The sequence below is a fragment of the Abrus precatorius genome, unplaced genomic scaffold, assembly GCF_003935025.1.
Source record: "Abrus precatorius isolate BTA unplaced genomic scaffold, Abrus_2018 Scaffold11, whole genome shotgun sequence".
Lineage (NCBI taxonomy): Eukaryota > Viridiplantae > Streptophyta > Magnoliopsida > Fabales > Fabaceae > Abrus > Abrus precatorius.
Window position 1 is genome coordinate 11451312 of NW_020874303.1, and position 9103 is coordinate 11460414.

The 9103-nt window shown below is 36.1% G+C and overlaps 1 pseudogene; it reads right to left on the reverse strand.

Moving 5' to 3' along the window:
* Nucleotides 1-7696: 7696 nt before the first annotated feature.
* On the reverse strand, nucleotides 7697-8364 carry LOC113856654 (annotated as a pseudogene).
* Between the last annotated feature and the right edge of the window lie 739 nt (nucleotides 8365-9103).

The window sequence follows — 9103 nt, forward strand, 5'->3', positions numbered from 1 at the left end:
GTTTTCGAGCTGCCACCTGAGAGGGAGATCGAGTTTGCTATCGACCTCATTCCGGGAGCAAGCCCAATTTATGTGGCGCCTTACAGGATGTCACCGGTGGAATTAGCAGAGGTCAAGAAGCAAGTGGAAGACCTATTGCAGAAACAGTTTGTAAGACCGAGTGTGTCATCATGTGGAGCGTCAATGCTCTTGGTGAAGAAAAAGGATGGGATTATGAGGATGTGTGTGGATTACCGGCAATTGAATAGGGTGACGGTTAAGAACAAGTACCCACTTCCAAGGATCGATGATTTGATGGACCAATTAAGGGGAGCAGCAGTGTTCTCAAAGATTGACCTAAGGTTAGGGTATCATCAGATCAAAGTAAAGAATACATATATACCTAAGACGGCATTCAGGACGCGGTATGGTCACTACGAGTACTTGGTTATGCTGTTTGGAGTGACCAATGCGCCTGCGGTGTTCATGGACTACATGAACATGATTTTCCACAAGTTTTTGGATAAGTTTGTGGTGGTGTTCATTGACGACATCCTAATTTATTCAAAGACTCAGGAAGAATATGCCGAACACTTAGGATTGTCTTGCAAATTCTGAGGGAGAGACAACTGTATGCGAAATTCTCCAAGTGTGAGTTTTGGTTGTCAAAGATCCAATTTCTGGGACATGTAGTGTCAAAGAAAGGAATCATGGTAGACCCTGCAAAAGTGAAAGTAGTGGCTGAGTGGCCTAGGCTGACGAATGTGACAAAGGTGCGCAATTTCCTCAGATTGGCGGGCTATTATAGGAAATTCATTAAGGGATTCTCTAAGATAGTGTTGCCCTTAATGAAGTTGACCCGCAAGGGAAAGGAGTTCAAGTGGACCAAGGGGTATGAAGCTAGTTTCTTAGAGTTGAAGATAAGGCTGACTTCAGCGTTGGTGTTAGCGCTACCCAACTCGGAGCAAAAGTTTAATGTGTATTGCGATGCATCTGGACAAGGACTTGGTTGTGTCTTGATGCAAGATGGGCGAGTAGTTGCTTATGTCTTAAGACAGTTATGCCCGCATGAAATCAACTATCCAACTCACGATCTGGAGTTAACCGTGGTAGTTTTTGCTCTTAAGGTATGGAGGCACTAGCTGTATGGAGCGAGGTTTGAGGTGTTCAGTAACCATAAGAGTTTGAAGTATCTGTTTGATCAGAGGGAGCTAAACATGCGACAGAGGAGATGGATGAAATTCCTCAAATACTACAACTTCACATTGTCTTACCACCCTGGCAAGGCAAATGTGGTAGCCGATGCGTTGAGCAGGAAATCATTACACGTGGCAGCAATGATGGTGAAAGAAATAGAGTTAATTGAGGAATTTCGGGACATGAATTTGGCCATGGAGGTGAGGCCAGAGAGTTTGTATCTCAGAGCGACGACGATTCACAACGACTTTTTGGTGTACGTCCGAGATGCTCAGCAGGGAGATGTTTGCAGGACATGATGAGACAAAAGAGTGAAGGAAAGGACTTGGATTTCCACCATGATGAGAACAGAGTGGTTAAGTTCCAGAATCGAGTGTGCATTCCTCAAGTGGATGAGCTGAGACAGATGGTGCTAGAGGAAGCACATAAGAGCAAGATGAGTTTTCACCCCAGTGCAACTAAAATGTATCAGAATCTCTGAAAGGGTTTTTGGTGGAATGAAATGAAGAGGGACGTGGCTGAATATGTGGCTAAATGCCTAACCTGCCAGAAGGGGAAGGTAGAATACCAACGTCCACTGGGTTGTTGCAACTGTTAGAGATCCCTGAGAGGAAATAGGATAGTATCTCAATGGACTTTGTTTCTGGGTTACCAAAGACCAAGAACAACCACGACACAATCTGGGTGATAGTGAATCGATTGACCAAGGCTGTACACTTTCTCCCAATCAACATGAGGTATAAATTGGAGCGACTTACGGAGTTGTATGTGCGGGAGATAGTCAGGCTGCATGGAGTGCTGACTAATGTGGTGTCAGATAGAGATCTGAGGTTTACCTCGAGGTTTTGGGAGAGCTTGCAACGGGCGTTGGGGACTAAGTTGAGACTGAACTTGGCTTATCACCCACAGACTAACGGTCAGACTGAGTAGACCATCTAGTCCCTGGAGGACTTGTTGAGGGCTTGTGTCCTTGAGCAGCAGGAAACTTGGGAAGAGTGCCTACCTCTGGTGGAATTCACGTACAACAACAATTACCATGCTAGTATTTGAATGACACCGTTTGAGGCCTTGTATGGACGGAGGTGCAGAACTCCGTTATGTTGGTATTAAACCAGAGAGGTGACCCTTTGTGCGTTGGATATGATCCAAAGGCAGAATGAGCAGATCAAAATGATCAAAGATAAAATGAAGGCTGCCTAGGATTGACAGAAGAGTTATTATGATAAAAGGCGGAAGCCGTTGAAGTTTCAGGTGGGTGACCATGTGTTTCTGAAGGTCTCACCTGTAACCGGAGTGAGGAGAGCTCTGAAGTGTCGAAAACTATCTCCTAAGTTTATTGGGCCATTTGAAGTGTTGAGTAGAATTGGTCCTACTGCATATCTGATCGCGCTGCCTCCAAATCTCTCGAATGGTGTTCCATGTGTCACAGCTTAGGCAATATGTGCTAGATCCTTCCCATGTGATTGATCTTAACCCAGTTCAAGTAAGAGAAGACTTGTCGTATGATGTGTACCCGGTGAGGATTGCAGATCATCGTGTTAAGTAGCTGAGGGGCAAGGACATCTCATTGGTGAAGGTAATATGGAGCTCGAGTGATGAGAGGGATGCCACATGGGAAACGGACAGTAGAATGAGAGAGTTATACCCGGAGTTGTTTGGGTAATTTATGTGCGGGGTTAGTTGAATTTTGGGGATGAAATTCCTTAAAGGAGAGGAGAGTAGTAACGCCCTAAATTTTGTAATATTAATTATTGTTATTTATATGAATCTAAATGCATATATATGTGTGTATAAGTGCAAATAGATGTTGAAAATTTGCATTGGATGCGTAATGATGATGTTTTGTGTGTAATGAGTATGAATATATGTACATATATGTATGTTATGGATGTGTGTGTATATATATATGTGTGTATGTATGAATAGATAGGGTTGAAATGGGCTAAGTGCCTAAGTGCAGGGCGTAATACTAGGTTGTCCTCGCTGCAACGAAAGGGTTCTTGCTGTAGCAAGAAGGCCCTGGGAGGAAAGACTGAAACTGTCGCCTTCTAGCTGTAGCGAGAGACATCTCGCTGTAGCGATAGACATCTCGCTATAGCAACAGAGCGACAGTTTGAGGTGCATTTCTGGGTGCAGTCTCGTTATAGCGAGATTCTGCAGAAACTAGGGTGCAGTTTCGTCTGAGATTTTTGCTGTGGCGACAGAGGGCATCGCTGCAGAGAGAATTTCTCGCTGTAGCGAGAGTGTCATGACTAGAGAGGATTTAAAGGGGTTAGGGTTCGGGAAGATTTCATTTCTCCCTTCTCCTTTGAAATTCCTCTGATCCCTTCACTCCCAAACCCTATTCTACCGATTATATTGCCTCCAAAATCGTTCATGAGCTAGATTGAAGGTTGGAATTAAGTGGGGAACGCTTAGAAGTGAGTTTCAATGGTTAAGGTTTCAATTTTTCATCCCCTTTCTCTATTTTCATGGTTTACCTGGGTTCTTATAGGGTTTCTCCATGTGTTTAGGACAAAATCTGTGAGGAAAAGAACTTCTTAGTGTATTTAGCGTGTGGGTCTTTGATCCGAGGTAAAGGGGAGACTCTATCCTACTCTTTTTTATGTGTAATTGATTAAATATAGAGTTATGGCTGAGTTAGAAGGTAGAAAACGTGCAGAGAATGAAAGATAATTGAGAAATGTAATGTGAGTCATGCGCATTAATATGTGAACATTGTGTGTGTTTACCCAAAATGGATGAATGTGAATTGTATGCTAGATGTTGCATGATAGAATGAATATTGTGAACAAATGTGGGCTCGAGAGCCGTGTAATATGAATGAATAATTGTAGGCTATGTGTTGTGATCTGTGAAATGAAATGTGAGGCCTAGTGCCATATATTATGAATGAAATGTGGGCTGTGTGCCATGTGAAGCACGATTGCATGTGTGACTGGGGCGTATTAGCGCCGTTATAATGTGCTGTGAATGGTTCAGCGATACACTGGGGTGTGGAAGATGAGGATGGTAGAAATACCTTGGAGAAGAGGGAGTGGTGGTGACACCGACTGTGGAACGGGTACACCACGGGCCACACACTCTCTTCTTGACTAGACCTCTGACTACGATCTTTGTTGAGCGACCAGTGACTGCCCACGTGGTATCCAGGTAACCGGTGACCATTCATGGTGTAAATCTGTAATCACAGTGCCACAGTGCGTGTGGCTAGTGTGCGTATGCACGAGTTTATGAATTGTACTTATGAATGTGAAATGTTGCCGATGCCGTGAGTGTATGTGTTAATTTGACCTGAGCTGTGTGATAATGTTGCCTGTGATTATATTTCTTTAATGTATTGGAAAAGTGCTAAAGGTGAGACTCTATGTTGACTGTGTGTTTTTGGGTAGTGTAGAGTACTCACCCTTACATTCATTTTTCAGGTATTCAAAACGATCAGCACCGGACTCAGTGAAGGGGTGGATGGAATTGCAATAAGACTTAGGATATTATTTTAAAAACTGTTGTATTTGAATAAGTCCTGTAGCAATTGTTTGATGTAATTTTAACCCCCTTTCTTTATTTGAAATGTTTGATGAAACTTGGATTGAAAATAAAAATTTCATTATTTGAAAAATTTGCGAAATTCTTATTTATTGAAATTAAATTAAGGTGTTACAAATTTCGTATGAAGCATGACATGATAGTGATTGGATGATGTGTGTGATGAAATAAATTTGATTGATATAGGATTGTGATGGAAATTTAGTGTGGAATATAATGTAATTGATTGTATATATGTTGACATGTCATTGATTGATGATAAATAGTATAAAATGGGTGAGAATACGTGTGGATGACATATGATGGGAGTGTAATTGTGATTTTGTTTGAAATATTGAAAACTATGGAAGATGAGGCGGTAGGAATATCTTGAGAAAGAGAAGGTGGTGGTGACACCAACAGTGGGTGTGGATGTACCACAAACCACACACTCTCCTCTTGACTCGGCCTCTGGCTAACACCTTTAAGTCCCTGGTTAAGGGCATCAAGAATCTGTGATCACAGTACTATAGTGAGTGTGGCTAAGGTGCAGTGAGCGCACGTGTGTGTATGTGTGTGGAATGTTTGGAATATTTGAAAAACATGAATATGTGTTGTTTGATGCATGATTTGATTTATGTTAGAAACATGCAGAATGTGCAAGGTGAGTCTCTATGCTTGTATGTGTATGAGATAGTGTTGAGTACTCAGCCTTACATTTATTTTTTTCAAGTGACCAAGACGATCAGCACCAAGCTTAGTAAAAGGGATGGATAAAACCGCTATAGGACTTAGAAAAATGTATTTTGAAAACTTTGATGTAGTGATAGTCCTGTAGCAATAATTTGATTCAAAATTTGTAATCCATAATTTATTAAAACTATGTATTAGAAACAATTTGAATGAAATTTTATTATTCCCACTTATTGCAAAATTTATTTATTTAAAAAATTAAATTAAGGTGTTACAGTATCATCCAATATTCACAGTATGTCTATTATTTCAAAAATATCAAATAGCAATTTTAACCACCTCTGAACAATATTTACTAGAAAAATCATCATATTTATCAAAATGGTTCTATTCAAAGCTTTTTCTACATGTTGTATTTAACTAGTCCTAAAAATAATCATGAATTTTTCATGTCAAAAATCTCTATTCCTACCCTTGAGATTTTAAGAAAACATTTGTATTCTAAGGTCCTTATTAGAAAAATTTAGTATTTTCAAATCAAGATACCAAAAAGGAGTTAGGATTTGAGATCAACTCTCTTTACTTGAAATAGGTCTCTTAGGCCGAGTTTTCCTAGAGATCCAAAGGAGATGTATAACGATCTTGATGGGGGATAACATACGAAATATTAAGTTTTCCTAAGTATTTCGAAGTAGACATCTTATTATAAAGAGAAAATCGAAGAAAGGAATGAAATTAGGATCTGAACTTTGAAAAACTTACTTGAATTCAAATGGAATAAAGGTTTGAGCTCGGATCTGAAAGAGATTTAGGGTTCGGAAGAGTTTTCTCTGAGAAGAAAAGGTGAGAGAATAAAGAGAAACGAGGAGCAAAGGCTGTCTGAGGAGAAAAATGAAAGTTCCAATGCTGAGGTCCCTTAAATACCCCTCCAGATCCTCGCATTATCACTTGAGTGAGCCCTACTCTCGCCTACGCGAGACCTTCTTCGCCAAAGCAAGAACATCCTCACCTAAGTGAGAGACAATCTTGCCTGAGTGAGCTCCATCTTACCTGAGCGAGAATGGGTCTAGAATTTCCTATTTTTCTTGTGACTCCTCGCCTGGGCGAGTTTCGTCTCGCTTGGATGAGCTGTTTCTCACCTGGGTGAGAGGACAATTGGAGTAACTTTATCCTATTTTGCTGGAGCGAGATTTATCTCACTGGAGCAAGAATGCTCCATAACGCTTTCTCTTAGAAAACTCTATCTCACTTGAGCGAGAAATCCTACACCAAAATTCTTATTTTTTCCATACAAGGACAACAAAATTGAGAGTGTTATATGTTGCTCTTCCACTGAAGTGATGGTGTTTCTACACCTCATAAGGGTACTCCTCACTTTGGACCTTGGTTTTTGTTACTCCTAGAGAAATTATTTGTCTGCAATGGAGAAAGACCCTTCTCTTCATTCTCACAAAACCCTAACACAATGCTTATTTTGATTATCAAACAATAGGTTTTTAATCTTATATTCTATTTGAAGTGAACTAGATGTGACAAGATGTGATATAAATTATATATAAATGATAAAATTACTATTTAACACAATTATATTAAAAATTTTATTTAAAATAAACTTAAAATATATTATTTTACTATTTATGTATTAGGATTTTTTATTTATAATAAACTTAAATTTAAGCTTGAAAATAATTTAAAAAATAAATTTTAAGCAAAAATTAAAAATCTTAATGTATAAAAAATTTAAATTTTTTAAAGCTACATTTAAATTTTTTAAAAATATGTTATTAATTTAAGTTAGACATAATATAACAAAAAAAATTATCCTATTTTAAAACCACACATAAGATTATTTAAAATTAGGCTTGAAAATAATTTAAAAAGTAACTTTTATAATAAAATTGAAAAAAATTACCAAAAAATTTAAATTAATTTTTGAGATATATTTAAAACTATTAATTTACGTGCTTGATTTAAGTTAGACATAATATAACAAAAATGTATTTTATTTTCAAAATAAACTATAGATAAAATAAAAGTATGAAAATTATATTGTAGAATATGACACTTAGATTTTTCTTATTCTATTGTCCAATAATAAAAGGAGAAAATAGAAACTAATAATTGTTAAATGGATAAATAAATTCGTTGATCTTTTGAAGTTCTTGTTACAAACAAGTTTCAAGAAATTACTCAAAAGATTAAGCAATACAAGTAATGTTTATCAAGCATAACTAATCATGTAATTAGAGAAACAATAGATGCTAGGTACTTAATGCAAAATCGGTAATCTACATAGAATTTATTATATTAACGACTTCACAAATGCTAAACTATCAATATGATGACAGTCATAAAATATATGTAATTGATGGGACATGAATAAAATTTTATATGTTATGGTAAAATGTTTGTGTTCTATTAAATTTATTTTCTTTAACTTTGTCATGATGTTCCTAGAACCGTCAAATACATCTTTACTAACTTTATGGCAATTAACAATTTTCCTTTGATTGTTTTGTGTTGTCTTCTATTCTTAATTGAGATATGTTATTAGTAATTAAGTTTCTCTTCTATTCCTTTTCTTCAATTGGATTTTCACATTGTTAATTTTTCTTGTACATGATGATTGAGTGACAAATCTTGATGGAGTTCCATCTCTAATAACATTGTCATTATTTTATTTATTTTTCTTTATTTATTTCTTCAACAACATCAAGATGGTACAATCTTTTCCAAAAGCAAGAGCAAGCTTATCAAGTAGTGGAATTGGTGATTCCTATAATTCTTTTCATTTAGGTGACTTGAAAAAAATTCAAATTAAAAAGTTTTCTTAACTATAAAATGAATAATGAATGAAACAAAAATATTAAAAAAAACATTTAACCTTTAGGAAGTCGGATTATACATCTTAATTCTCCATGTCAATTATTTTTATTTATCATCCCAATCAAATTTACTTTGATTTAGCATATCATAAATTATTCCATAAATTATCCTTAACCTCTTCGTTGCAAACTTAATATGTGGCTTCATTTTAATTTCACATCTAGATAACTTTTATTCTAATTTTGTCTTAGTTGTTCTTAAGGTATATGTTTTACATTGTCTAATGTCACATCTTTGACCTTTATTTAAAGCTTCAATCAAAATATAAAAAAAAAATTATCATCTTCGTTAAAATATCTCTCTCTCTTCTTTTTTTTACCTTTATTTAAAGCTTCAATCAAAATATAAAAATAATTTTATCATCTTCGTTAAAATATCTTTTTTTTTTACTATCTTATTGCATACTATCCTTAAATTCCATTCATATCTCATTACCAAATTATAGATCACAAAACTTTAATCAATGGTGTTATTTGTCAAAGTAATAGTTCAAATTATAAAATGCAGTGTAATAATTTCAAACATACATAAATGTTCCAAAATTTTTAAGCAATACATATATCAAACAACCATACATATATCATATATTGAAAAATTCATGGCATTGGGAATATATGATGCAACTTTTAATAAAATTTTGTATCAAGAAAGCATAAATGTGTTGTTCTACCACCTTATTCTCTATGTAAATTTTTTGGTTGTGTTAGTAGGCTACTCATGATGTGGGATGATCTCCTAAAATTTAATAGACCATTTTGAAATACATATAGGTTCACAAACTAGTAAAAAAATAAAAATATTGTTAACCTAATCAATAAAAAGA